General features: G+C 46.9%; 1 protein-coding gene across 1 annotated transcript in view; it reads left to right on the top strand.

Annotated features, from left to right (window-relative positions):
* LOC149359802 (beta-1,4-galactosyltransferase 2-like) overlaps positions 1-27926 on the top strand; it is a 105810-nt gene that overhangs the window by 45546 nt on the left and 32338 nt on the right. The window lies entirely within an intron of this gene.

Genomic DNA, 27926 nt, shown 5'->3' with positions numbered 1-27926 from the left:
CAACCACTAGAAGTCTTCGTCGTGGGGGAAGACAACGGCATGGCTACAGCGGAACGCCGACTAACCCCGAGACGCGCGTTGGGTGAGCGCCTGGATTGCCACGGAAGCCGCGTCTGCCTGCCCGGTGGAGCGAGCGTTTCACCTACACCGAGTGTGAACGCGCGTTCGAAATGCGCGGGAATGCGCGGGTGTGACGGCTAGGGGTCCCACGGCGACGGCGCGAGGTGGAGGCCGGCTCTCTCATCCGATGTCACGTGGTGTGACGTCACGGTGTCACGTGGCGTGACGGCTAGGGGTCCCACGGCGACGGCGCGAGGTGGAGGCCGGCTCTCTCATCCGATGTCACGTGTGACGTCACGGTGTCACGTGGTGTGACGTCACGGTGTCACGTGGGGGTCCCACGGCGACGGCGTGAGTGGTAGCTCTAGCAATATGCTTCGCATAAAAAGCGACATATTGGCGGCGCCTTCACAGCATAGCAGATACCTGATACTGCAGTTAGAAGTCCGAATATGGTGTTTGATGAACTGACTGCTGAAAAGCTCTGACGCAAATAAGCACATAAATTGCAACAGAAGCTTCGAAAAATGTGACATATAATGCTATTGCATTGCACACTTAAAGTGATTTAGCGTCCTTATAGTTTTTCATTCTCTAAGGCTGGCTAAGGAACGTAAACCTTTCTTTCTCTCTTTCTTTCTCTCTTCCTTTCTTTCATTCTTTCTTTCCTTCCTTCCTGCCTTCCTTCCTTCCTTCTTTCCTTCTTTCTTTCTTTCCTTCTTTCTTTCTTTCTTTCTTTCTTTCTTTCTTTCTTTCTTTCTTTCTTTCTTTCTTTCTTTCTTTCTTTCTTTCTTTCTTTCTTTCTTTCTTTCTTTCTTTCTTTCTTTCTTTCTTTCTTTCTTTCTTTCTTTCCTTCTTTCTTTCCTTCCTTCTTTCTTTCTTTCTTTCTGTTTCTTTTATTTGTTGCTTAGACGTTTGCCTAAGAAGGGGCTGAGGCTAAAGGCACAATGTTGCCTGACAGGGCCTCAGCCCCCTACTACATGACAAACAAACATACAAATTACAAATTATAAAAGTCCGGCGGGCCGGTACAAAAAAGTATCCTTGATAAGGAAGAAAAAAAATAAAATTAAAGGAAAGTAGGCACAAAAGTAAGCGTTATACAGACGAAAATACATACGGAAGAAAATACATACAGGGGAAAATGCATACACACTCAGCAAAAAAAGACAGAAGCGCTTGACAAAAATTTGCATCGTAAATGTACGATGAGTATATAAATGAGAAACAAAGACCTATAGCAGGCAGCCAAATAAAATCCACGCCATTCATCCACTCTGTGCCTAATGTTCCTGCTTCTCCCCTTTCCACAGAACACGCCGACAAAAAGGAAGTAACGCGGTATTAAGTGCACATATATTCGATTATTATCAGGCAGACGCCTACAATGCAGTCAAAGGTCGAGCAGATAAGAAGAAGCGATGAGCGAGTTTACGAGCGGCATTGATGCGAATGTTCATAAAGCCCTAAGGCCTTCTGCAACTAAGTCAAGGGGAAATGTCTCCCCACTGGCAAAAAGCCCCACAAGTAAAAAAACAAACAAAACGACTGACACTCAAGCAACTGCGGACACTCGAAATCGGAAATGGCGTAGCAGCGTAGGCGGGAATTTCCCTTATAGTTGCCGAGGTCAGCGCGTCTTTTCCGTGCTCTTTTCCCGCCGTTCCGGATCATTTAGCTTCAAGGAAACGGCGACTCTTTCCACGCTCTCCGCCATTGCAGAGCCGACATCTAAAATTGAGTAAAAAGCGAAGTATACGCGGCGGCTACTGTCGGAAAGAGGTCACTATTTTTCAAACGGCCTTACAGAAAACACGGTCACTTGAGGAGATTGAGGGCCGCCGAACAACTAAGGGAGCGTATACTAAAGGGATACGCACTTACACGTGCGATGGAAATAAAAAAATTAAGCGCATAAAATCTTCAGGGACATGAGTCACAACGCACGCGCATGAAGCGCATTCGATGTTCAAGCAGCGAATCAAGGTAAAGTCACAAATCGCTGATACGATGCAGCATTCGCGATCACGACGGCGGAAGCTTGCCATTCGAAATCTCGACGGCGTCTGGAAAACTTGCTCTCTTCAATTTGTGCATCAATAACCAGCAGAAAAAGAAAACTAAAAAAAGATAAAAAAGAAGAACCACTGGATTGTGAAGAAAGGATGTGTGTGCTTGAGAAGGGGGGAGTGGGTATACAAAGGTGGCGTGTGGCACCGGAAAGAGCAGAGGCAGTAAGAGATCTTAAGGAAAAAGAAAAACAAAAAAGTGCTTTCGCCAAACCGGAACCCTGGGCCTCACGCATATACATATGCGCATTTCTAATGCATCTAAATGTGCACGCAAAGCACGACATGTCCCAGTGATGGACGAACGAGGAGGAGGCAAAAAGATATTCGTCCCAAAGGGAGGGAGGAAGGGGGGGGGGGAGGGACAGAGGAGTCATGCTGTTCAAACACTAAGCCATAAAGTCTGCAGGAATAGGTTTTTTGTTCCCGTTGGTGCCTTTGTGCCTTTGTGCCTTATTATTCGTTCGTTGTGGGGTTCTTTGGGTGGTTCTTTAAGAGAAAAATAGTTGGAGACTTGTAAGACGAACGTCTCTTTTATGTCCTAGTTTTTTCCGCGCCGATTCTTTTATTGCTCTATACTTGTACTATAGCTTTACACGAACCTTACAGAAAAGAAAGAAAAGAAATATGGGCGGCTGCCTGTCTTTGTGTTGTTGTCCGTGAAAAGTTTCAGTAAAGCGTACCGATGGTCATATCAAAGGAATTTAGGAGTTCGGGGAAATGTATATTCGAGGTCACAAGAGGCACAGACTGAGAAGAGCAGTGAAAGATTGCAGCAGCGGCCGTGACCTATGGCGATTCATGACGAAGAGCAAAACTTTCGATGCTACAACTTCGAATACCAACTGACCAAGTTCCTTTGTACTTTATGCAAAAAAAAACAGCGCGAACAAACGGGGACGAGACGAAGAATATACAGGAACAAGAGCTGTTTTTTTGCATAATGTATCACGAACTCGCCCGCTTATCTATCCTGTTGTCCTTTGTACTGTTTTTCGACGACTTCAAAACAATTATTATACCGTAGCTAATCCCCAGAAAGGCTGAACGATAATAAAGGTATTAAAAATAATAAACAGTAATAAATAAAATTCTATTCCAGCAAAGAGACTGCAGTTCATTTCGAGAGCTAAGAAAATATGAAAGTATGAAGTAGCTACGAATGTTCCCGCTTCACTTTTGTGCTACGCGAGGAACTTCTTCCGAGGTACACAAGTGACAGCCATATCTATTCAGGAAGGGAAAGCTGGCATCTTCGGTTGCATACTTTGATACCGATCGCAATGTCGATGTCACTGAGTGCAGAGCAAGTTTCTCATATAGGGACCACCGTTACAAAAGGACAACCTCGAAATAATGCCTCAGGGCTTTATTGCCTAAGCCTTTCTCCGAATATGCGGAGGCACTTTCCGGTGGTGCCGTTTGCGAGTGCGAGGTTTTTGTTTTGTTCGTTTGTTTTCCGTATCATTTGTAGGGAAACACGAGGAGAGGACAGAAGTGCCGTATCGCAAAGAACGAGACGAATAAAGGGTGGAGATCCACTTTTTGGACGAGTGCCTCTTGCGACAGCGTTGCCACACCGTGTGTGCCGAGGGACAGACGAGCTCCCGTCGAGACATTCCCGTGATCTCCCTAACCCTTGGGAAAGCTCCCTCCAGACGTTGTCGGGAGAATCGCGTATACGTTGACTACTGAAGAAAACGGCGGAAAATAAGCCCCAGGAGCAAAAAAAAAAAAAAGGAGGGGGGTCGCGTAAACACTATTGAGCCAGGCGGCCGTCTTGGAGACACGTCTTTCGACACGCGTGGTCTTTTCTGGACAACCGAGACTTATATAGCGCGCCGAGGAAGCGTGAAAAAGAAAAATTGATTCTGTCAGATTCTGTTCTTTTCTCGCTTCATGTGCTCACTGGTGACCTCACTTAGCCCCATGTGTGAGGCCTTGTCCGTCAAGCAAAGAACAGAGTGTGAGGGTTTTGCGGGAACCATATCGAGGGCGTCTAAGAAAACAAAAACAGAGAGAAATTTATGAAAAACAAGTAATTAAAGGAAGAAAGAAAGATGACAGGAGAGACAATGAAGAAAAAGTAATATAGGGAACAATTAACGCTCTCAAAACACTCAGGCTGAAAAGAATCAAAGAAAGACGTGTACGCATTATGGTAAACGTAGCAGGAGCGCCAGATAGTCATGGAGACGATGTGATTAACAAGATTGCAGGGATAGTGTGGATGCTAGAGGGCGCAGGACATGGCTAGTGAGCAGAAATACCGAGCATGCTGGAACCTTCCAGCACCACAGAAAAACTTCAATGGGAATGCTCTTATCATCCCTCCATTGGACCGTCAATGGAAATCAATGGAAGAGGCCTTTGTCTTGCTACGGACGCACCGGGTCTGATCGCATGATGATGATGGTAATTAAAGTGAAATGCAATTACACTTTATGCGTGAGCCACTTGGTGAATAAAAATGATGTATTACGAAGTTTATGCGATATCGAAAATAAGTGCAGATGTCGCGAGTGAAAGCATCAACCTTTGTTGCCAGAAGGTGTAGGAAAGTCCAAGGCAAAATTATTTGTCACTTACAAGACCGTTGAAATAGAACGCTATCGCTTGGGCATAGATACTTTATTTATCGCCTTTTATTTACGCACTGGTTATCCGATTGGTCCCCCAGCTCTTTCGAGAAACATGAGACCCAAATAAGTCCCGCCACTTTCAATTGTCGGCATCTGGGAATTCCAGTAGGTCATCCTTCTTGTCTTTTTTTTTTTTTTCACGGGGTAATGGTTCTAGCGAGACTTGCATGATTATATACGCTTTTTCTCCAGGGCTCATAGTTCGTGGGGCAAATACACCAAAACTTTAAATGCACCAACAGCTATAGTCTATTTCAACCGACGTCTGTGCATGCTGATGTGGGAGCTTCTAAAATGTTCTTTGTCTTTGAAATTCCTTGCACTGCCTTTCTCCGAATTTTTGTGATCGATACGAGTGCAAAGAATGGTAGCCAGCATAATCCACCGCCTATTTCTTTCTTTTTTTTTATTCAATAACGCATCGTTGCGTGATTTTATTTCAAAATCTCAAAGAGATTCTCCGCGGCCATCGATCAGGCTTCGCTTTTTCTTGCTGCAGCCGCCATCTGTCACTGGATGAGCCGTATGCTTGCTTTAAAATAATTTCCGCTCCATCACCGGCGGTTGGTATCATACAGCAACTTCTTGCAACAATTATTATCATCACGGAATTTGTACCTGCCAACCCTGTCACCCTGAGCACACAAACGTTTCTCAGAATTGACACACCTCGCGTTTTCGAGAATGTATCGACGGTCGAAAACCGTGATTCAGAAGCGCTATTTTCCCGGTTCTCTTTTCTTTTTCGAAACTCACGAATAATGACGGATGAACGGGTGCAGTGCTCGCCGAAGCGGAGCCACAGGATGAGAAAGTTTAAAGTTGTTCGTTCGTTTTTTGTTTCCTGTTCAGAGAGAGAAAGACAAATGGAATGAAGAAATAACGATGGTGATGTGTATGCCCGACTGAAACAAGAACGAGTACCGAGGAAAGAGGAAGTGTGGGGAAATAAAAATAACGAATTAAATCCAGTGCATTGCCATGGCTAGCCCGGGGTCGCAGAAAGGTCACTCGAATCGATTGCAAATAAGAAAGAAGGCGAAAGGGGAAGTATGGATATTGCGCGAAGTTTGCTTTGGGAAAAGGGCAGGATGATTGCTTAAGAGCGGTTCGCGGTACTCGTTATTACTATGGCGTTGTTCTCTGTTGGAACGCAGACTGGAAGGAGGGAGGCAGTTTGAAATGTTACCAAGGATATCACGGAATGGCCGCGCCAGCGGCCGAGCGCACAATTGCCGGTGAATGTTCCGTCATTCAATTATACATTCAGTTTAATGACACTGATTCAGACTTACCGTTCCTTACTCGTATCGGCGTTTTAATAATGTTTTCTACATCGTTTTACCTCCCCTTTCCACCAACTTAGAAAACTTTGCTTGTTTCGTTTATGGGGGCTTAACGCCCCAAAGCGACTCAGGCTATGAGGGGCGCCGTAGTGGAGGGCTCCGGAAATTTCGACCACCTGGGGTTCTTTAACGTGCACTGACATCGCACAGTAGACGGGCCTGTAGAATTTCGCCTCCTTAGAAATTCGACCTCCGCAGCTGGGATCGAACCCGCGTCTATCGGGTCAGCAGCCGAGCTCCATAACCACCCAGCCACCGCGGCGGCACAAAAGAAAGAAAAAAAATTTGCTTGTGGTCTAGCGGCCAGTAATTTAAATCCATGGGCGTCCCTGAATAAGTCCAAATAACAAAATAATAAAGCACACTAAAGGAAAGTAGAACCCTTAATGTGATCTCAAATAAGTTTGCATTTTATTGTGAAGAAGGCTTGTCGGTGGTACCTTTTGTTACGATGCCATTACGCAATGTTTTGATCATTTCTTTGTTTTTGTCCACCATTCTTGCGTGCTTCCGACAACTCAGAAGTTTTACAATTTTTGAGGCGCAGCTTGAAGATTACTTAATATCATAGTAGGCGCGCGCCATGAATTCAAGGAGACGTGTGAATCGTAACATAGCGAGCACGTTCAAGATAGTAACAGCCCAGCTTATCTAAGACGCCCCAAACCAGTGCTTACACGAATGATGGATCACACGTCGCTCACGTCAGCTATATCGATCACCCGTTAAACTCTTTGAAGCGTTTAATTACAGCCACCTGCAGAAAAAGACTTCTTCCATATACTATTCTTAAGTAGCTGAACGCACAGGGACATTAAATGAACCTAACTACGCATGCGAAACAGCCTCGGCATCAGAAAACATGGGTGAACATAACACATTGTTTGAGGTTCTCGTCGTAAAAAAACTTTACCGAGAGTTCGGTTGTTGCAAAACACACAAAGAGAGAAAAGAAGTGGAATGTTTTTAAGCCTTCGTCCTGGATTGAGGGCACTATCGATGACCTTCAGCTGAAGAGAACTCCAAATGACCAGGGAAGTTATCTTTTGAGGTTTCTTACGTCAGTCCGCTCTGCTGCGATAGATTGTGCTATGAGAAATTGTCTCCGCTCTTATCCACTTCAGCTTTTTCAGGTAAAATCATTTGTCAGTCTGGGCCTGATTTGCGTATAATGTACTCGTGTTCTAGTGTTGTTGCTCTGTCCATATTTACAGAACTTGCTGTCCTAACTTCGTTTGCGCGTTACGTGTAATCTTTGGTGCCGTCCAGTCCGCATCCAGTGCCTCGCTCTGCCTTCGCCGAGGTCGGGCGGGACAAGCATTCGCACTTGATCAGTTGATCACTCCTTGCACACGGCCCGTGCCTCGCACTACCATCGTCATCATCAGGAAGGGCACACGGTCACAAGACGCTACGAAACACTTCGAGAAACCTTTCATCAAAACGTCTAGAATGTTGTCAAGCCCTCTCTCGGCGGTTTTGACCACACTTCTCTAATAGTTCTTGCTGTAAACCGTGTTTTGCTACTATAAAGCAGTATACTAGCAAAAGCTAGTACTCCGTTGTTCGTTACTGTAGCCATTGATCGAATCAACCAAACTAAAAGAAAAATTCCGGCTATATATACAGCTTTACAACGAAATAAATCACTCCGAGGCCTCTTTTTATAAATGAAGTGAGCGCAAAACTTAGATAACGACCGAGAAGAGACACATACGACGACTGACAATCGCTTGTCATTCGTCGTATGTGTTTCTTCTCGGTCCTTGTCTAAGTATTGCGCTCATTTCATTTATATCATGCAAAGCCAGCTTGCCCGACAGCACGCTCTTCTGGACCTCTATTTAAGCTTCTCCTTGTGTAAGAAAACAATGAGTGCTTCATTTCCCTCTTTCCCGCTCCCTAAGAGCGCCCAACTCTAAGGCACTGGCAGCCTATGGGTCCTCACTGGATCCCATTTCCGGTGCCTAACAAAATCTCTCTTCTAGCGCTCGCAGCGAGCAAAGACTGCCGTAGGAAAGCAATGAGCTGCGTTTTTGACAATATGTAGTAGAAAATTAGAGTTGTCCCAAAGAGAGCCCTGTCATTGATTGATTGATTGATTGATTGATTACAAACATCTTTATTTCTTCAATATTCTCAGAACATGTGGGTGGGCCGCCTAGTCCGGTAGTCCACTGGCTGCTGCTGCTGCGCTATCCCTCCCCACCAGCCAGTGCTGACGGTCAGGATCATCGCTGAGCAGAATAGCCTCCCACTGCTCCTTCGAGGGGTTGGGAATGGGGTCAACTAGAGGATTATATTTGCATGCCGACAATATATGGTAGAGGTTAGCTACCGCTCCACAATGTGGACAATGCGGAGAGTATAGTGTAGGGTACCACTGGTGTAATTTAGCTGGTGTTGGGTATGCGTTGGTTTGTAGTCTCCTAAGGGTGTTCTCTTCTAACTTGTTGAGAGATTTGTGTGTTGTTGGGTACTCCTTTCTGGCTGTTCTGTATGGCGCAAGATTGTCAGCATACACTGCTAAACCTATTAGGTCGCGGCACCCTTCATGGTCATCAAGGGGAGACGCCCGGTATAGAAGAGCTCGGGCATGCCTGTGGGCGGCTTAGTTTCCTTCTGGTAGTTCCAGGTGACCGGGGAACCAGATGACTGAGACTTGGTTGGGTGGATGCTTAGTCAGCAATGACAACCCTGACTTGTGAATTAATCCGTTATTGAAGTTGCGACAGGCGTTCTGGGAATCAGTGAGCACAACGGCGTTGGGGTTCGATGCTACAGCTAATGCAATAGCTGCCTCCTCTGCGTGAGTGGGGTTAGATGTTTTCACCGAGGCGCAGTTCACCATCGACCCTGAAAGCGTTGAGACCACAATAGTCATGACTCCATTCTTTGGTCCTGCTGCGTCCACGTAAAGGGTGTTAATTTGCTTGTCCCATTTCTTCTGCAGGGCTTCACCTCTTGCTTTCCTCCTCTCGATGTTATATGCGGGATGCATATTCCGCGGAATGGGGTGCACGTTTATGCGTCTTCTCAGATCGCGTGGGACCTCTTCCCTTTGGTCAATTGTATAGGGCAGATTAACATAGATTTTTTCGAGCAGTTCTCTGCCGGGTTTTGTAAGTGCGAGCCTATTCAGTTGTGAGAGCCATTGTGCTTCCCACATCTCTTTGAGGGTATTATGTACTCCTATAGCCATGAGCTTTGCCGTTGGCGTGAAGTTCGGTAGCCCCAGTGCCGTCTTGTAGGTTTTCCTGATGAGTACCTCCAACTTTTCAATTTCCGACCTGGAGAGGTTAAGGAATGCCGTCCCGTACATTATCCGAGAGTTCACGAAAGCTTGCACTAAGCGGATGGTGTCCCTTTCCTTCATGCCATGGTGTTTATTTCGGATACGATGTATCATCCGGAGGATTTGCTCGGTGGATGTTGAAAGCTTCTTCATAGTGGTGGTGTTCTGTCGCCCCTGCGGGATATACTGCCCTAGGATCTTGATCTCCGCGGGTTTCTGTACTGGGTGGTTCTCTATATACACCGAGATGTTCTGCGCTAGGGGTGTCCTCAGGTTCTTCAGGATTAGCAACTCGGACTTTTCCGGCGCACACTGGAGGCCTCTCTCCCTGGCGTACCGGTCCACCGTGTCGGCTGCTGCTTGAAGACGCTCCTCGATCTCGGCGTCACTCCCAGGGTTGCACCAGACAGTGATATCATCCGCATACAATGTGTGTTTGATGCCGGGGATTTCGGAAAGAAGGCCTGGTAGATAATATTGAATGTTATGGCGTAAGCTAGCCCCCCTTATGTAATGTCCCAGACGGGATCTTTAAGGGTTCAATATATGATGATGATGATGATGATATGTGAAAAAACTGCATTTATCAACAACCTCCCGTGAAAAAAGTCCGCTTGTCCAGAATTCCTTAGCACGACAATTTTTCTGTCCTCAAAATGTTCTACCTTGAAATTCTCGAAATATCCATTAGCTTGAATTTAAATTTTAGCGTGTAATCTTGAATGAGATATTTGTGAGCCCGCCTCGCGGCCCACCTTAGTAACTCTCATTGTCCAGCATGGAAACACTACAGTTTTCACTTAAGGCGGGTTAACATCATTCTTTTACGTTGCAGAAAGCTCAATGCGAAGCGATAGCTGCCATAAGAAAATGCTGAATCACGCCTTGAGGCAGTGCACTCTGTCCAGCTGCTTTTTGTCGGGAAATGAGGAAGCGTGAGGTGGAAAAAATAACGAAGCTGTAAAGGTGATGATCGAAGCGCGAAGTATATAGAGGCCGGTTAGTGTTTCCAAGCATCCTCCAAATGGTGGGAAATCTTCCCCGCTTCTGTCGAATAATGCGTCGTCTGGGGTGGTTAGTGAGTAGAAAGAAATAGAAGGGATAAAGGAAAAAAGGACGAAAGAAAGAAGGAAAACTAGAGGGAGGTACTCAACAGCCAGCTCCCCACTTCCCAAAGTGTGCCTTCGCTTTGGGAGAGAAAAATCAGTGGGCCACGAAATCGACTCTGATGGTTCCTCGATGCTCCCAACGGCATGCGCTCTTAAGGGATGCCACGATAGGGGCTCTTCCCTTTTATCCTCATTACGGCGAAAGGCGGGCGTGGCGCTGCTCTCGCGCGCCGCAGCTCGTTACTTGCACTCTGTCGCGGTTTAACCGTTCCGGAGCGCTTCTTCCCTAAGCGCCCACTTTAGGGAGAAACGCAAGGGCTCCGGGTAATCGAGCGCAGGATAGAGCCATTAGGCTCCCGTATCCCGCCCGATTCGGCAGAGAGGCGCTTCCAGCGGTTCTAAGATATGCAGGTGGAATAATCGGAGCACATGCCTGGAAGAGGCTTGCTTAGCAAAGGCGAGGCGTGCGGGACGGTAACCAACATTTGCAAAATAGATACCTTTAGCATAGCGCGTATTGCTGTTGCATACCGCCAGCTACCACTGCGCATGCGCAGATCGGCCTGACGGCGCCAGATGGCGCCATGCTCCGGTCAACAGCGCGCAAGCCTGCCGCCTCCCGGATCAATCAGGGCGTGCCTGGCGTGGCGTGATATTCGGCAAGTGGTAGTGGTGCGGTCTATGCTAAAGGTAGATACTTTTATCATAGCGCGCATCGCTACCATTACCTCGTACCGCGCCCCGACACAGCGCATGCGCAGTTGGCCCTGAGGGCGACAGATGGCGCCGCGTTCCCAACGAGCCGCGTCGGGACCAATCAGCTCGCGCGCAGTGGTGGGACACGATACGCGGTAAGCGGTGGCGGTCGCGGTGCGCGCTATGCTAAAAGTATCTAATATCTAAAGACGACCGATTGCGCGGATAAACTGTGCACCAGAGTGGCGATGAGAGACCCCTATTTGTTCGCTCCTTCAAATGTTAGTCGACAGCAGCGTTATTTCTTAATTATTGAATTGGGCTGGGAGAGGCGAGCTTTCGTTGAGGTTTTTGGCGGGTATAAGAAGAAAAAAAAGCGCTGACAAATTGAAGGTGGTCGAAAAAAGGGCGCCTGTGCGCTGTAACAATGAAATTGGGGGCGTGCGCGCACTAACGACGATCCATTGAATGTTCCAGCTGTGGGCAGGAGTCATGATTAAAGGCTGTTATTTCATCATCATTATCATCATCAGCCTGACTACAACCACTGCAGGGCAAAGGCCTCTCCCATGTCTCTCCAATTAACCCTGTCCTTTGTCAGTTGCCGCCACTGTATCCCCGCAAACTTCTTAATCTCATCCGCCCACCTAACTTTCTGCCGTCCCCTGCTACGTTTGCTTTCTCTTGGAATCCACTCCGTTACCCTTAAGGACCAGCGGTTATCTTGCCTTCGCATTATATGCCCTGCCCAAGCCCATGTCTTCCTCTTGATTTCAACTAAGATGTCATTAACCCCCGTTTGTTCCCTCACCCACTCCGCCCTCTTCCGATCTCTTAGCGTTATACCTACCATTTTCCTTTACATAGCTCGCTGCGTTGTTCTTAACTTAAGCTGAACCCTATTAGTTAGCCTCCACGTTTCTGCCCCATAGGTGAGTACCGGTAGGATACAGATGTACACTTTTCTCTTCAGGGATATTGGTAAGCTACCATTCACGATCGGAGAGAACCGGCCATATGCGCTTCACCCCATTCTTATTCTTCTAGTTATTCCCCTCTCATGATCCGGATCTGCGGTCACTAACTGCCCTAAGTAGACGTATTCTCTTACTACTTCAAGCACCTCGCTACCAATTGCGAACTGCTGTTCTCTTGCTAGGGGCTGTTATTAGAGAGTTTTAGTATAGCGTACGTAGACATACGCAAAGGCATAGCGTACGCTATAAAATAGCGTCAGTCGTACTGCGCATGCGCCAAACGCTATTTCAAACCGACGGCTTACGTACGTTCGCGTTACGTACGCTATTTTTCGAATTTAGCGTGCGTGCTCTTGTGTACGCCAGGAAAAATAGCGTTGTCAACATGGCGGCGCCCAAGTCCCCGCTTCGGAGAGAAAATGTCATGTTATTGGGTTTTTAGGCATATTCATTGCCCTTAAATGGAGCGTATGATATTCGCTTTGCCTCCTCTCGCCGACAGCAGCACGATTGAGAGATAAACTTGGCCTATTTTGGATTCTGTGTAACGATTCCGCCGTTCCTAACCCTAACAAAACACCGCCGACTGTGGATTGGCTTGATTTGGATTTTTATTCCAGGGTAGCCATAGCCTCGCCAAAAGTAGCCGTTTCGGCTTTAGGGCAGTAGGGGTTTGAAAGAATGCTAGTACGTACCATGACGTTCTTAAAAAACCTTGCTCGTTCGGTTACCTAAAAAAAATTAAAAAAAAAGCTAGACCCTGCCCTGACTGCGCAGTGCGCGACTCATCGGGGACGCCATGCAACCGGCTATCTACGCGATAGGACTTGGATCAGCTTGCCCGATGCCTTGGCTAAGCGCGAAAAATACGACACAAAATGTTTTGAGATTTTAACACCAGATGGCGCCACTACAGCTTTAACTATCGTTGCGTTCGGGCGGTTGTACGGTAAACTAAAAGTGCTCTGGCGACTTCCACAGTAACCTCCCACTAAATGCTTGCGTATAGCGTACGTAAGCGCTCGTACGGTATACTAAAACTCTCTATTTATTCGTTCTGAAAACGCAACACGACAGTAAGGCCGTTTCTTAAGGGTTACGGTTGATAGGCAAATGAGCTTTTTCAGATAAATGCACGCCGGATGAGGCTGACAGAATATAAAGCTAACTGAGAAGAGGGCACTTGATCTCTCAGATAAATCGGCGTCTGGTACTTTTCGTCTTTCGCGGTGGCGGTCAGTAGCATCGAAGCCGTAATGCTACAAACAAACAAACAAACAAACAAACAAACAAACAAACAAACAAACAAACAAACAAACAAACAAACAAACAAACAAACAAACAAACAAACAAACAAACAGACAGACAGACAAACAAAGACACAAACAAACAAACAAAAACGAACAAAAACAAACGAACGTGAAAAACTGGATCCGAAACGAAAAAAAAAAGGCTCTTATTCGAGCCTTTCTAAACTATGCCGAACAACATCAACCGCACAAAGAAAAACCTGCCCGCAGTATATGCACAGGGACTTCGGTCTGCAGCTCAAAGATGAAAAGTCGCCACTGACCGCCTCCCCACAGTCCGACAACGTGACAATATCCTCTCCCCGGCGCCTTTCTCATCACAGCTTTCGGTCTTTTGACCTCCTGCTCCGCTCCATGCATACTTAAAGACTATAGCTACTGCCCCCAGTCACCCCTGAAGAAGGAGCTGAGCCGTGTTCGTAACGTTAAGTTTCAAATTAAAGTTTTTGGATGGAGATGTGTTGGAGTTTATTATATCTTCAAACTCAACCAGACAGGCAAATCTGTCAGAATTATTTGTTTTCAAAAAAGAAAAACAAAACCAAGCAATCAAAATTACATGCTACGATTATTGTACACACTAAGGAGGAGGAGGATATAGAAGAGGAAAGGCAGGGAGGTTAACCAAAAGAATAATGGGTTTGCTACCCTACACGGGGGGAAGGGGGTGAGGGGATAAAAATGAAAAAGAAAGGAGAGTAATAGAAAATTGAAGTCACTATAAAACGTCACTGTTCGTTAAAGTCACAGCCACACACTAAGACTTAGCATAAACCTTATGCACTGGAAATTCGGGATGCCGAACCTCAGTGCGCGCGATTTTTGCTTGGAGTTTGCACACAAATGCCGAAACGCTGTAGATTTTAATGCGAAGGAATTACGTGGTTCATCGGCAATGAAAACCGCTGCGTTGACGAACAGCAGTGGTCCGAAAACCCCTCAGTGACGTCACCAGGGTCTCGCATGACGTCAGCAGTGGAACATAAGATAGTGACGTCTGCAGCATAGAAAAAAGAAAAAAAAACGTGCTCGAAAGGTCTCGGGCTATTCAAACAAGCAACTGAAGCGGTTTTAGAATTTCATGAGTTTAAGAATGCCGAATGTGCGAAAAATGCTGGTAAAGCCTGCGAAATCGTTTTGCTCTAGCATTTGAAATGGCGGCGTAATCGCCGAATAAAGTCGTCATCGGCGTTCAGGCTTCTCTGAAGTGCACAGCGGCGGGCAGAGGCCCCGATAATGACGTCACGTATGACGGCACTATGTCGCCAGCGAAGAAACGGTTATTCGATGGAAGAAAACCGACGCCATCGAAGGTGAAGCTCACAATGCATTGTTTGGCGCCATCTGACGACGCACAGCAGCATGCAGGCGTAAGCAGCGGACGTCTGAAGTTTCGGCGATAATGACGTCACTGCCGAGTTTCCTCGCACTCCTCCAACGTAGTTAGGAGAAGCCTGGACATCGCCGTGGTTTTAACCGACGATTATGTCACCGTTTTAAATGCTAGCGCAAAAATACTTTGCATGGTTTATCAAGAAGCTTGTTAAATTCGAATTCTTGAATAACCTCTAATTCTCAAAAAACCGTTTCACCTTCCCTTTAACCCATAGGCCGCAAAAAGCGTTGCTTTCTGGCGAATAAAAGTGAACTTAATGTATTTGTCTTCTTACGACTGTATGCTTACGAGTAGGTGTCATTAGAAAGTGAGGTATCCTGAATGAACGTCGCAACAGAACTCACAATGAGGGAATGCTTTCGTATTCTAAGCCCATAAGTAGTCTTCAGTGCCCTCCGTAATTTTTACTGCTCACCATATTACCACTACTACTTGGCGGTGTCGCCACCGTGCACTAGAGTATTTGGTAGCACGGATGTCAGAAAATGTATCAGTTCTGATTTAACATCCACCTTCCACCTATGAAATCGTTTGGTTTATGGAGCTTAACGACCTAAAGCAGCTCAGGCTGCGAGGGACGCTGTAGTGAAGGGCTCCAGAAATTCAGACCCCCTGGGGTTCTTCAACGTGCACTGACATTGTACACTGCACGGACCTCTAGCATGTCGTCTTATTCACAAAAACTGGAAAGGGAGCGCAAAAAGATTTCCTACATGCCTACACGGTAGAATTTGTCCTCGAATGAAGCAAACTCCACGTGTGCTCTCGGAAAGCAATCGACCAAGAGGTGACTGACATCTTCAGACTCCTGGCTAGGTTGACAGCCGAGATTACGGGCATATTGCAGGCACTGTAAGCGACTTCCCTGCATATGGAAGGTCAAATTTCAAACGGGATTACCGACACAAGGATGTCAGCAGCTTTCGCTGAAGGGGGTGAGCTGACGTGAAAAAAGGATATCAGACTATGCAATTTGGGAAAACACGTGCCCTTCGCTTAACCCAGAACATTGCGTAATGTTGCTTCCAATATGATGACAAAACATGGAGATCTTCTATCAAACTTTCTGCGGAGCAGCGAGTGATGTCGACGACAAGTGCGTGACTGCAGTCTAGATGAAAGCTTTCCCTTCAATCACACTCTTATTAATTCGCTCAACTAATCCTGAACAAAGTACTAATCTTTTTTTTTTTTTTCGCTTAGAGTAAGTTATCATTGCGAAACATTCTTATGAAGCCATGAAAGCGTAACAACGCTTCGCTCTGAGTGCTCTGCCTCTTCGGTATCTCAGTGGTTAAAGATGTAAAGCGATGTGCTTTCTTTTCGTCCTTACTAACTTTTACTATCTCTTAACCTGGTTAACGTAATGACACTCCTCAGAAAATGCTAAGCTTAGCCGCATCTTGGTGCAATTGGAGCGGCTTTTTCCTAAACACAACTGGACAAAACTGGATTTGTTATGTCTGGATAGACATAACAAATGCAGTTAACAGTGAATTTACAAGCTCTTGGTATTGGTAATTCCCGACTCATCTCGCGGTATTTTTTAGGCTGACCTCTTGCTATACGGGGACAGGCCATACCGTACACTGACCATCCATTGTACCCTATTACCGTACTAACGCTTTTATCGATACTGAAATTTATTTTCTTGCTCATTCCTAAGCCAGCGCACAGCTGTGTGCATATAGTTGGCCATGCTGAGTACAAAACTCGTGCTTTTTTAACCCACTGGACGTCCTTTTCTTTCCCTGGTCTTACCCACAAGCGGATCGCGCAAATGAAGACGCAAAGCAAAAATGTGCAAAGGAAGAAACAAAGATACAAAGAATAGGTTGGGGCAACCGAAAAGGAAATAAAAATAATAAGCCCCTGCCTGCACAAACAAAGATACAGTGCGCCGTTTTCGACTCACCACGTGACCAAAATAACGAAGTTACAAGAGAGCTGGCTGCAAGGTGAACCGAAGAAAAGTTTCGTCATAAAGAGGTCGCGAAACTGGATTAAAAAGCCGCCGCTCGCCTGAGGTGCTACGGTGCCGCGAGCAACAGTCGCGCATTTGCAGGCGAAACACTGAGGGCGCATTCGCAACACAAGTTGCGCAGTGGCAGACGTTTTACGCTTCAGGACACGTGGCCGGGTTGGGTCCCTTGAAAAGAACTTTAGCCACGGGCTCACGATGCACGTTTCTCTTAGTTTTCAGCAACTCGAGGCCACCACTTTCTTTGCTCACTTTCCTTTCCACACTCCTCTTTCTTTTGCTCTATCTTTTCTTTTCGGAAGCCTTCTTTTTGTTTTGCCCTCGAACTAGAACCCTCAGTACAAAGTAAAAAAAAAAAACACAGCCGCTTGATTCTCACTCCTTCCTTTTTTTTTTTACTGGCTTAGCAAAATGCTCACATCAAAATAAACCCGAATCTCCGGTCTTTTATTTTTGTGTTTGCTTAGACCTTTGTATTTTGTTTTTGTTTTTGCGACTTGGAGCGAAAGGGAAGGCATAGAGACGCGGCCCGCCCATATTTATACTGTGACACGTCGGCAAATTGAATTTCCCGAGCGAGGCCTTGTAAATGGGCGCGCCTAAAAAATTTCTCCCCTTAGGCAGGCGCGCTCTTTCTGTTGAGCCGCCTCGGTCTCCCTTTTACTGCTTCTGCGTCCGTCACCGGATTTGGTATCGCGCTCCGGGCCATATAGCTGATGCCCCGAAAGCGCTAAGAAATTGCCCCAGCGCTTGCAAAGATGCGATAAGATAAACAGATGCGTCGCTGAAAGAAATACGCGGAAAACTTCTGGATCTCCGGCAGGGAAGGAGGCGTTCTGGGGGCTTTGCTGTTCACTAGCTCCGTTGCCACAATTTTTATTTTCTTCGTAGTCTAGACATTGTTATTTTTTAAAGCCTTAAGCTGCGCCTTTCCCGACGGCCATAAAATTCACGCTTCGCTTGAAACGCTTATCACCCCGTAACAAAGCTAGAAGCGCAAAGAGGTCATAAGCTTGTTCTCTAGCGCTCTTTTTTTTGTTTATTCCGGTGGCTCTGTTTTTCAGCAAAGCGAGATGAAAATGGCAAGTTTAATATCAAGCAGCCCAGGAAAGCCTTAAGCGTTGAGGGAACATACTTGCACATTTGATATTTCCGGCGTGCTTTCAGAAGTTGATGCCGGGCGTTCATAAGTTCCCATCATATTTTCCAGACTTCATTTCCTTCCAGAATATATCCTTTGTTCAGCTGGCAAAGAAGGCCTCAGGCGAGCTATTAGGATGTGCGTTGTGTGGAAGGTGGGTCAGCTTGTGATGACGAGGAGTGTGGTTTAAAAATTCTGCTTAAGCGTTAGCGTTGATCGCTGCTTCGATTATCTTACGGTTAATTGAAGTGGATGAACATTCATTGAACAAGCAAATTAACGTTTTCTTTTCTCGCATGTGGTGAGGTGGCTTGTGAATGGTTCCTAGTTCTTTTTGCCAGCCGGTAAAAATAGCAGCAATTAAAACTTACTATCGCTATCCGGAGGCAGTGTCTTGCCAGTATCACGGTTTCCTTGATGCTACGTACGCTAACCTCATTCTTCGTGAATGTGAACTGCCTTTATGTACGCTCAGTATTTTTTGTATTTACATTGGACGAAAACCGGGCCTTCCGTGTGAATTGGGAAATAAAATGTGGGACTATTAAAACTAAAAGTGCTTACACAGTTTCTTCCTCGCCAATGTCAAGCGCTTCTAGCGTAGAAGCCTAAGTGGCAGCCTAAAAAAATAAAAGAAACTATAAAAAAAACTTTTAACAAAAAACAACCTCCTTTGATGGCCGTGGCCGTGAGTCGCCAGTTCTACTCTTCTATTCTTCCATTCTTTCATTTCCTTTCTTTTAAATGCCAGAGAGCCAAAGTTTTGGTCCGCCTAGGAAAGAGATAGCTACGCTCGCCTTGTATCGATCGTACACTTTCTCTTTACCTTGGCGCTCTGCCAAACCCTTGAGGCATCTCCTAAGTTTCTTCCATGCTCTACAGCGCTGCTCTTGTTCCGTGGTTCTGAGTTGCGCTAGAGGGAAGGAACAGTGTGAAGAGGAGCAATGATAGCGGCAACTTCCCTGTATAGCTTTTGATGCGATCACATAGAAATGCCTTCTTCGCCGCTATCTCTTATGTGTCTCTCTGCCTTTCACGAGGGGGAAAAAGCCTAATGAGAAGCACAGGCACTTTTCGCTCTGGCCTTGTGCCAGAAATCTCTGATGGAAGCACCAGTGGCGTATAGGACGACTGAAGTTGGATCACTGAGTGCAGTTTCGATGTTTACAAAACGTGCTTCTTCGAGTAAAATAAGAACCACGAGAGCACAACGGCCGGCTTTTCCATGTGCGTGGGCACTTCTCCCCCTCATCTTCCGGGTATTCTCTGCTGCGTTATATATTCGCAACACATCACTTTCAATGGCACCACGATTGGCGCGGATTGGAAACGCAATATTAATAAAAACTCGACAATTCCTTCATTTTCTCTTGGTCTGCTTTGCGAGCATTCGACTGTAAAATGATCACAATTCGCCAGTGAAATTGAGGAATTAAATCTTCGGCAGGGAAAGCTGTTTAGAGCTTTTCTATGGAAAACAAAGTCGGCATCGCCGTCATGTGTCGTTACTGAAAACTAACGAGTTTAGCCGTCGGCCAATAGAAATGCTATCCAGACGGGAGGCGAAATGGGCGCTCGTTACAGGAGGTGTTCGGGTGTGTGTCGTGGCGTTTTAGAGCTATCGCTGCCACTACTTCGGCCCGGAGCAGTGTGAGATGTTTATGAGTTCCTCCTCTCACTCAACTGTTGTAATGCCCCAGCAGCTTCTCCGCATAGCTTGCATATGCCTGGAATTTTGATCAACAGTGTTCGCAAATGATGCAATTTGCCCACTTGAGCCTTCAAGAGAGAGATCATTTTAGGGCTGAGTGAAGGTACATAGCAAGGCAACGTGCGCTATGGATGTAGTAAAAGAAAAAACACGATGCAGCTTAGGCATTGAATTGGTCGGTTAGAAGAAAAATGAGCCTTAAATTATTTCTGTTATTCAATTATTCATTTACTTGGTAACTACAGTTTTATGCCATCCAGGTATCCATCTGCCATAAAAAGTACTTTCAATTGGTGTAGATTTTTGTTTGTTCAGAACGCGGGAGCGACCAAACCAGGTTATTCTTTGCGATGAAGTGCATTTCTGTTCAGACTGTCCAGCGACCAAGGCGGCGTCCTCGTTCAGCTAAAGAAAAAAATGGGAAAAGACGTTGTTAGGCGAAACAAAAAGGTGGCTACTTAAACCGAGAGAAAGTGCTAATTGTCATGTTAGTTGAACTCCAGTAGAGAGCTGAGCCAATGTCGTTTTGCTTTTGCAGGTGACCCAGCGGTGTTGCGTAGTTTAAACTCTATACCCCGCTTTATTTCTTTTTGCTTTTGTGTTGTTCAGACTGCAGCTTATTTTCAAGACGAGGCTTCGCACTGTTGCTTTTTCTTATTAGTATCACTCTTTGCTTCTGCCGTACCAGTATAACGAAGTTATAATAAATCTATTCGTTTGATTTCTCATCCTCTACTCCTCTGCTCTGAAACTTACATGCTCACCCCCGGATGTTGACACAACAACAACAACAACAACAACAACAACAACAACAACAACAACAACAACAACAACAACAACAACAACAACAACAACAACAACAACAACAACAACAACAACAACAACAACAACAACAACAACAACAACAACAACAACAACAACAACAACAACAACAACAACAACAACAACAACAACAACAACAACAACAACAACAACAACAACAACAACAACAACAACAACAACAACAACAACAACAAGAACAAGAACAAGAACAACGACAAGAACAACAACAAGAACAACAACAAGAACAACAACAAGAACAACAACAAGAACAACAACAAGAACAACAACAAGAACAAGAACAAGAACAAGAACAACAACAAGAACAACAACAACAACAACAACAAAAGCGAAAAAATCCGTGCGAAATCGCACGTATTCTTAGACACCCTCACAATACGTGACAGAGTTAATCAAGGACGGCTTACTCCGGTCATGGTGAGGCAACATTCAGAGGCATTCCAAGAAAACGCACCCTTCTCGCATGCACTCCGCGTTTCATTCCTCGAACGAATAGTTTTCGGCTCGTCAGACGTGACTGGCAATATACTGAGCTTCTTAAGCGAACTCCCAAACAAGTTGCCCAATAGGAGTCTAACGACGAGTTCACCATGCGCGACCCCTGATTCCGTTTCGTGCCGAGCCTCCATTTGTTGGCGTAGTCAGATTGCATGCAAATGTATAGTGGGCTTCCAGAAAACCTTCTCATAGCAGCCACTTCTAGAATGGTAAATGAGAATCGTATGAAGAATCGCGTAGGCTGGAACTGTCAGGCCTGTCACAGTGGGACGGGGACTAAAATGGCAGCGAATTGTTTACTGCCACTCTCTTGTGACCTTTGCCTGCAAGGGGTCCGCACTACATTAAGGTTTCTGTTCACGAAATACAGCCACTCTTGGTGCAGCACTGTGTGCGTCCTGACGTCATAAAACATGCGCCAATGCTTTCCCAAGCAAGCTTATGCGGGACTCTTTGCAGGCCTTGCTAAGCTATAATAGCTATCCTTGAGAGAATGGCAGCTTGAGCTTGCAAAGTGAGCAGTTTACGGTGAACAATCTTCGTTCCTGCGCTGTTCACCGCGACTAAAGTTGATGGCGATCTATAGCTCCAGCGCAAAAACAACTCACAGTGCACATGTATACGATTAATAACCAGCTAAGGAAAGTGGATCCCAACCCGTTCTGAGCATTTATCGTAGCCTGCGGCTGGCTGGTTAAGCAACGTTAGGTCTGACATTTACCAGAATAAGTGCTGGCAGATGATCGAGGGGCGGATGCTAGGTGCGTCACGAAAAAAGATGAAAAAATAAACAGCAAAACATATTTTCCCATAACTTTCTTCCAGGCTGTGTGAAGGATAGCGACTCGTGAACGCCCTTTTACGCACCGCGCAGCCGCGCAAAAGTGGAGCTTTTCTTGCAAGCACGTTTCGAAATAGGGCTAGCGGCGGTTGCCGCAGGCACCACAACTCACGCCAACCGTAAGCGGTACCTGGAGGGATGGAGGCACGTAAGGTTTCAAGCCCTTCTTAGGCGCGCCATTTCCAGACCCTGGCGCACCCGCACGGCTCGGGCTTATTTCGGGCAACGCCGCTCAGAGAAACCCCGGGAGAACTCGCGTACCTCATTTGCCACCTTTCTGCCGATCTCCGCTTCTTTTCTTTTTGCCTGCCGTTACAGTCACGCTATGGCCGGCTCCTCTTTTACTCGCAAAAATGCCGCTTTGCGGGAGGGGCTACTGTCCTTCATACGTCTCGGCTTTGGACGGAGGAAATTTTTCCCATTCACGGCGGCGCCGTAATTTTTGCGGCTGGCGCCTTAATGGCACCCATTCGTATGCCCGCTCTCTTTCTAGTGCGTTCACCATGACGGATGGGTTGGAACGTGAGGACGAATGCGCTCATTACGGGGACATATTTATCCACAGGGTACCCCGGAGCCTACCTTAGTCGGCTTATTGGGATTACGCGCTGCAACTGGGGGTGTAAGCAGACGGAGGGGGCTATTTTAGGTCGCCGAAGTACGGGACGTAAAAAGGACGAAGACCTCGTCAGAAGCGTGTTACGGGTAACGAGCGCTAGGCTGTAGACGAAAGGCTCAAGCAGAATCTAGTCGTGCGTAGGAGGCACGTCATTGCTGACGTTGACAGATCTGAACGGACAGGCTATTTGTGGTAGTTCAGGCACGGACCACCGTCGAAGCACTCGTATTACTATTCTTGGCACACTGAACTATTTTTACGCACACCGATGAAGGGAGAGCAAACAGCTCCTGTGAATACTATACTTTAACTACCCAGTACTAGAGGTAGGCAGCCAGAATATTTTTTTTTTCTGATTATTCTCCTTGGCTATTACTCCCGTCTCACCCACTCCTTATCGTGTAGGAGCATGGCTTTTACGAATGGAGAGTAGCTTCTTGCGTAACTGTTTTTTTCAAGGGGGATGCCTTTCAAGAAGCAAAAGGTGACCACGGCCTCTCTGTTCTGTCCGGACATGTCACGTTGAAGTCGATTATTCTTATGCGGAGAAGGAAAGGTGTGCTATTAAGAGCTTATAAGGTCGTCGTACGTAGCCTTTAGAGTTGGCGGGGTCGTTCTTACCGCAAGGCCTCTGCTTAGAGATAGGGAGCAGAGAATGAGCATGTGAGTGCTTAGACTTAGAAGCAGCTCCTATTGGGTGGTGGTTACATGTCTACGCCTGCTCCATATTAAAGTAAATAAAAAATAAACGCTTCGAATTGATATTTAATGAGTGCGTTTGCTGAGACTATAATTCAAGGGAATCGGATAGAAAACCTTTGATTTCCCGTATCATTTTTAGGATCTCTACGAAAAAAACTTCGTATAGATCACTGATATGTTGACAGTGACAATTACTAACGTTACTTACGAGGCTAATGCACTTCGCGAGCTCTGCCGCGATGATGAACCGCAAATGTTCTCAACTTTTGAAGAACTAGGAGCACTAATTGAACTAATTGGACTCGTTATCACCAATGGTTACGCCTATTACGTGCGTTGTAATGCATCCTCAGCAGTGTGGTACTGTTCCCGCTCCTTCCCTAAAAGATCGCACGTCTCTACTGACTCAAAAATGCCACTGTGAAACCAGCCGTCGTCTAAGTTGACTGAGAAAACTGATACAGTGCGTCTTTGTATGATCGATTCATTTGTACCCAGCACGTTAGCTATCATATTGTTTTCTAATGATTTTTGTCACGGGCGCGCAAGATCGTCACCAAGTACCAAACCAACCCCACGCCTGAAGGGCAAATATCTTTGCGATGTCTGCCGTAGAATCACCAAGCAACCCTGTAGGATGATCCCTATTTTGAGCGTAGTTCCGTCATGCGCATGGTGCGGCACTACCCTGGTTACCACACTTTTCAATATGTCCCCCTTTATCCCTCTGCCTTGTCGTCGTCATATGCCCCGTAATGATTGGCCATCAGATGCTTGCATATGGAGAAGCCGACTTCAGAGAGAAGGCGTAAATAATATACGGCAGCTGCATGGCACAACGCACCCAGTCTGCGTTACTAGAGGAAATTTAATTAAATAATGTTTTATGAATCGCAGTCCAGAAAGTCGGGCACTTGACCACAAACAATGTGTGAGAACCGGAGAGAAGCTTTTCACGAGAGATCATCATTGGTTAAGCGGAAAACTGGACTTTGGCCAGCCATGGCGCACCTGACTCAACCGCGCCAGAAATACGGCGGAATGGAAAGCTGACAGCGCTCTGTATGGGGCAAAGCCCTCTTTCCGCCCCTACACCAGGCACGACTGCAATGACAGCGAGAATATTGGGTGGAACTGGCGGTTAACCAATAGCGACGGGGAAAATGTGGTAGTAAATCTTATCCGTCATGTGAACGATTTTAATGCAAGTATGAATTGCATTCGCCTTCATCCTGGCTTATAGCCTAAGTGGGTGCCTCTTTCCGGGCCGAAGAAGAGAGGTGATGTGATCGCTTGATCCGCAAGTCGAGCGACCTTCTGTTGACTTCGTGAATATTTCATATTACTGCTATGATGTTTGACGCCTTTTTGACATCACGTTGCATGGTCATTTTCATACCAATAGTTTGATGCCGGGTCGGAGAGGATGGCCACGTTTCATTTTAGCCAGCCTCCTCGACCCGGCATATCTATCTTTATTGGATTGCATTAACTCAATCTGGCTTGAGGAAGCGCCACTCTCCATCGACTGGAAGGCCTCCGTGGTCATCTTCGTTCCTAAAGCTGGTAAGGCCATCAACACTGACAACTTCCGTCCCATCTCTCTGACTTCATGTAGGGGCAAACTGATGGAGACGATGGTACGCGACAGGTTGTCCGAGTTCATGAAATCCCAACACGTTTTCGCAGACACCTCGTTCGGTTTTCGCCCACACAGATCAGCACAGGATGTCCTGCTACAACTCAATTGGGCCGTCCAATGCTCTCTTCAAATCCAAGGCGAGTACGACCTTGTCATTGTGGAGGCATTCGAAAAGGTCGAGGACGGCTCCGTCGAATGCCCCCACAATGACAAGGCCGTACTCGCCTTGGACTTGAAGGGAGCATTCAACAACGTTACCCACGAGATAATTCTCACCCACCTCTCTCAAACTAACTGCGGTAGAAATGCCTTTCAATACATTCAGCAATTTTTGGCCGACCGACAATCTTACATTCGAATCCAGGATATGGAAAATGGTCCTTTTCATTTAGGAACCAGGGGTACCCCACAGGGCGCAGTGCTGTCTCCCCTGCTATTCAATCTGGCTTATGGTGCACTACCGGCCCAGCTGGGTGCTGTCGCCGCTGTGCAGCATGCGCTGTACACCGATGACACCACCCTGTGGGCCACGCAGGGGGCTCCCTCGGAGACATTGATGCCAAATTGGAGGAGGCGGCGGCCATAGTGGACCATTATGCTTGCCGCTGCGGCCTAAAATGCTCCTATCAAAAGTTTGAAAGTGCACAGCCAAATTGTATTGTCTCTTGAGGCACGTCCAGTCTCTCAACATATCGAGGTCCGTGTACTGGGGCTCTTTATACATTAACACAGACGGTCAGAAAGGACATTGGCCCAACTCCGTAAGGGGGGGACCAGGTGTGCCGGATGGTCCGCCGGGTTTGTAACAAGCGCGGGGGGGGGGTTAAGATACTAGGACGCCTTACGGCTGCTGGCGTATGCATTTGTGACCAGTTGAAATCTATATTCGGCTCCGTATCTCCACCTGAGCAAACAAGGCGAGGATGCACTCGAAGTCATCTTCCGCAAAACTATTAAGCGGGCCCCGGACCTACTCGCGAACACTTCCAACCAGCGCTTCTTAGGACTGGGCCTGGTGAACACATTACGGGAGTTTTAGGAAGCCCACTTGACCAACCAGTACACACGTCTCTGGAAGACATCGTCGGGTCGCCGACTCCTTGCCCGACTACACATCCGATACATCACTCTCATGGAAGAGTGCGTACATATTCCATCCCAGTGGAGATGCACCTTCCACGTGCGCTCTCTTCTCGCGAACATGACACGTGAGGACCATAATGGCCGGCGCCTTGCGTGGGCACAAGCCCTGGCTCGCCACTATGGATTGGAACCCGGCGCATTTTACGTGGATGCCTCCGGCACCCACCATGGGGAATGGTACATGACCGCAGTCGTCCACAAATCCAAAACAGTGTACGGCTTTACTTTCCGAGCCCGTGACATAACACAGGCTGAGGAGGTCTCTACTGCGTTGGCGGCATCTGATCCCAGTTCGTAAACAGTTATTATAGAGGCCTCTCGATATTATTGGCAATAATATAGGGGCCTGTCGAAACGTCGAACAGGGCAGGGTACCGTACTTTGCCTACCACCTTCTCCAAGACAGCGTGTATACACCGGTGACCCCGCTCACCAGAGTATCGTTCGGGCTTCTACTCACATGGGCCTTGAGGGAAATGTGGCAGCTGACGCCGCCGCCCGCGCACTATTTTACCGGGCATTCTCCTCCGACCCAGAAGAAAAGGAACTCGAATTCACTCCGGCTTACTTCATCAAAGACATCTGACCACAGCCTTTATCCCCGCCCGTGTAAAGATCTCTCAAAGGCGGAGGAGTGGCTTTTGCCCCGTTTTTATACTAATACTTTGCTGTGCGCCTGGCAGCTCTCAAACACTTCGACCCTTCTTTCTCGGGCAGCTGTCCGCACTGTGCGGAGAAGTCTTCGTACATCTACCACGTGGCGTGGGTCTTCCCCTCCAACCCCGCTAAACCCTCACCCCAACCCCACCCGGGAGGACTGGGAGGTGACCCTACTCGGCTGCTATGACCTGCAGGCCAAAAATGTCCTGGTTGAGCGCGCCCGGGCAGCGGCCGACATATACGGGACACCCCTAGTGTTTGTGGGGGCCGGCCCCTTAAGAGTCGGTCCAGTCATACCTCCCTTTACCAATAAAAGTATTCCGTCATCATCATCAGCTGTGGCGAGGCGTGGCGAGTCATGTGGCATGACGTCAGAGCCAAGCCTCCGCTCCTCCTGGTTTGAAGGTCAAATTTCACAGCCACATGACCTTCACCTTCGTACGGGAGGAGTACAGCTTTCGCTCTAAAACAGATTTAGCAATCCGCTCGGGCACCTCGAATTGGGCCAAAAGAAAAGAAAGACAAACGTCATGAACACAAATCGGCTTCCTTATCGATGGACAGTTTAGTCTTTCAGTTGCCGGTGTTTATTCAAGCAGAGTGCCGGGAAATTTGGCTTTTTTTTCTTTCTTCCTACCAACAAAAGAAATCCTTTGTTGGATGGAGGTGTTTCGCCATCACTAAGGAGCTTATCGGGCGTTTTAGGCTGGTGCAAGAGCCTTTTTTTCCTGAGATAAGGGCGGAGAGGCACTGAACTATAGAAAAGGGATACTGCCTGATGTCTCAATTCGCTATTTTGCTGCAGCTTGGTTTGCTGTCGCTCCCATCTATACTTCTCCTCACTATCCTATCCCTTTCCCTTTCATTTCCGCCGGCTGGAGCTCGGGTGCTTAAGATATTAGATAGCAATTGCCGCGACCGGCAACACTCTTTTGCTTCACTTTTTTATTTTTTATTTCTGAAAATAAACCACTACCACCACCACCAGCTTGGCTTCAAGACGCAAAATGAGTTCAAGAGAAAGACGCAAGAACACAACGCCAGCGCTTGTGTCGCCTCTTTGCGTGCTTGGTTCCTGAACAGAAGTGAATGGGACGAAAAAGGAAAAGGAAAAAGAAAGTAACGAAAAATGATTTAACACTTTTCAATGTCGTTCGGAGCTAACGGATCGTTGCTAATATCTATAGCACCCCGGTTCCCCTCGATGTTCGTTTTACGTTAAGAAACGGTTTTGTCATAAACGTGCTT

This window comes from Amblyomma mixtum, chromosome 2 (assembly GCF_055824585.1).
Source record: "Amblyomma mixtum isolate Tamu chromosome 2, ASM5582458v1, whole genome shotgun sequence".
Classification (NCBI taxonomy): domain Eukaryota; kingdom Metazoa; phylum Arthropoda; class Arachnida; order Ixodida; family Ixodidae; genus Amblyomma; species Amblyomma mixtum.
This window is presented reverse-complemented; position numbering and strand designations above follow the sequence as displayed.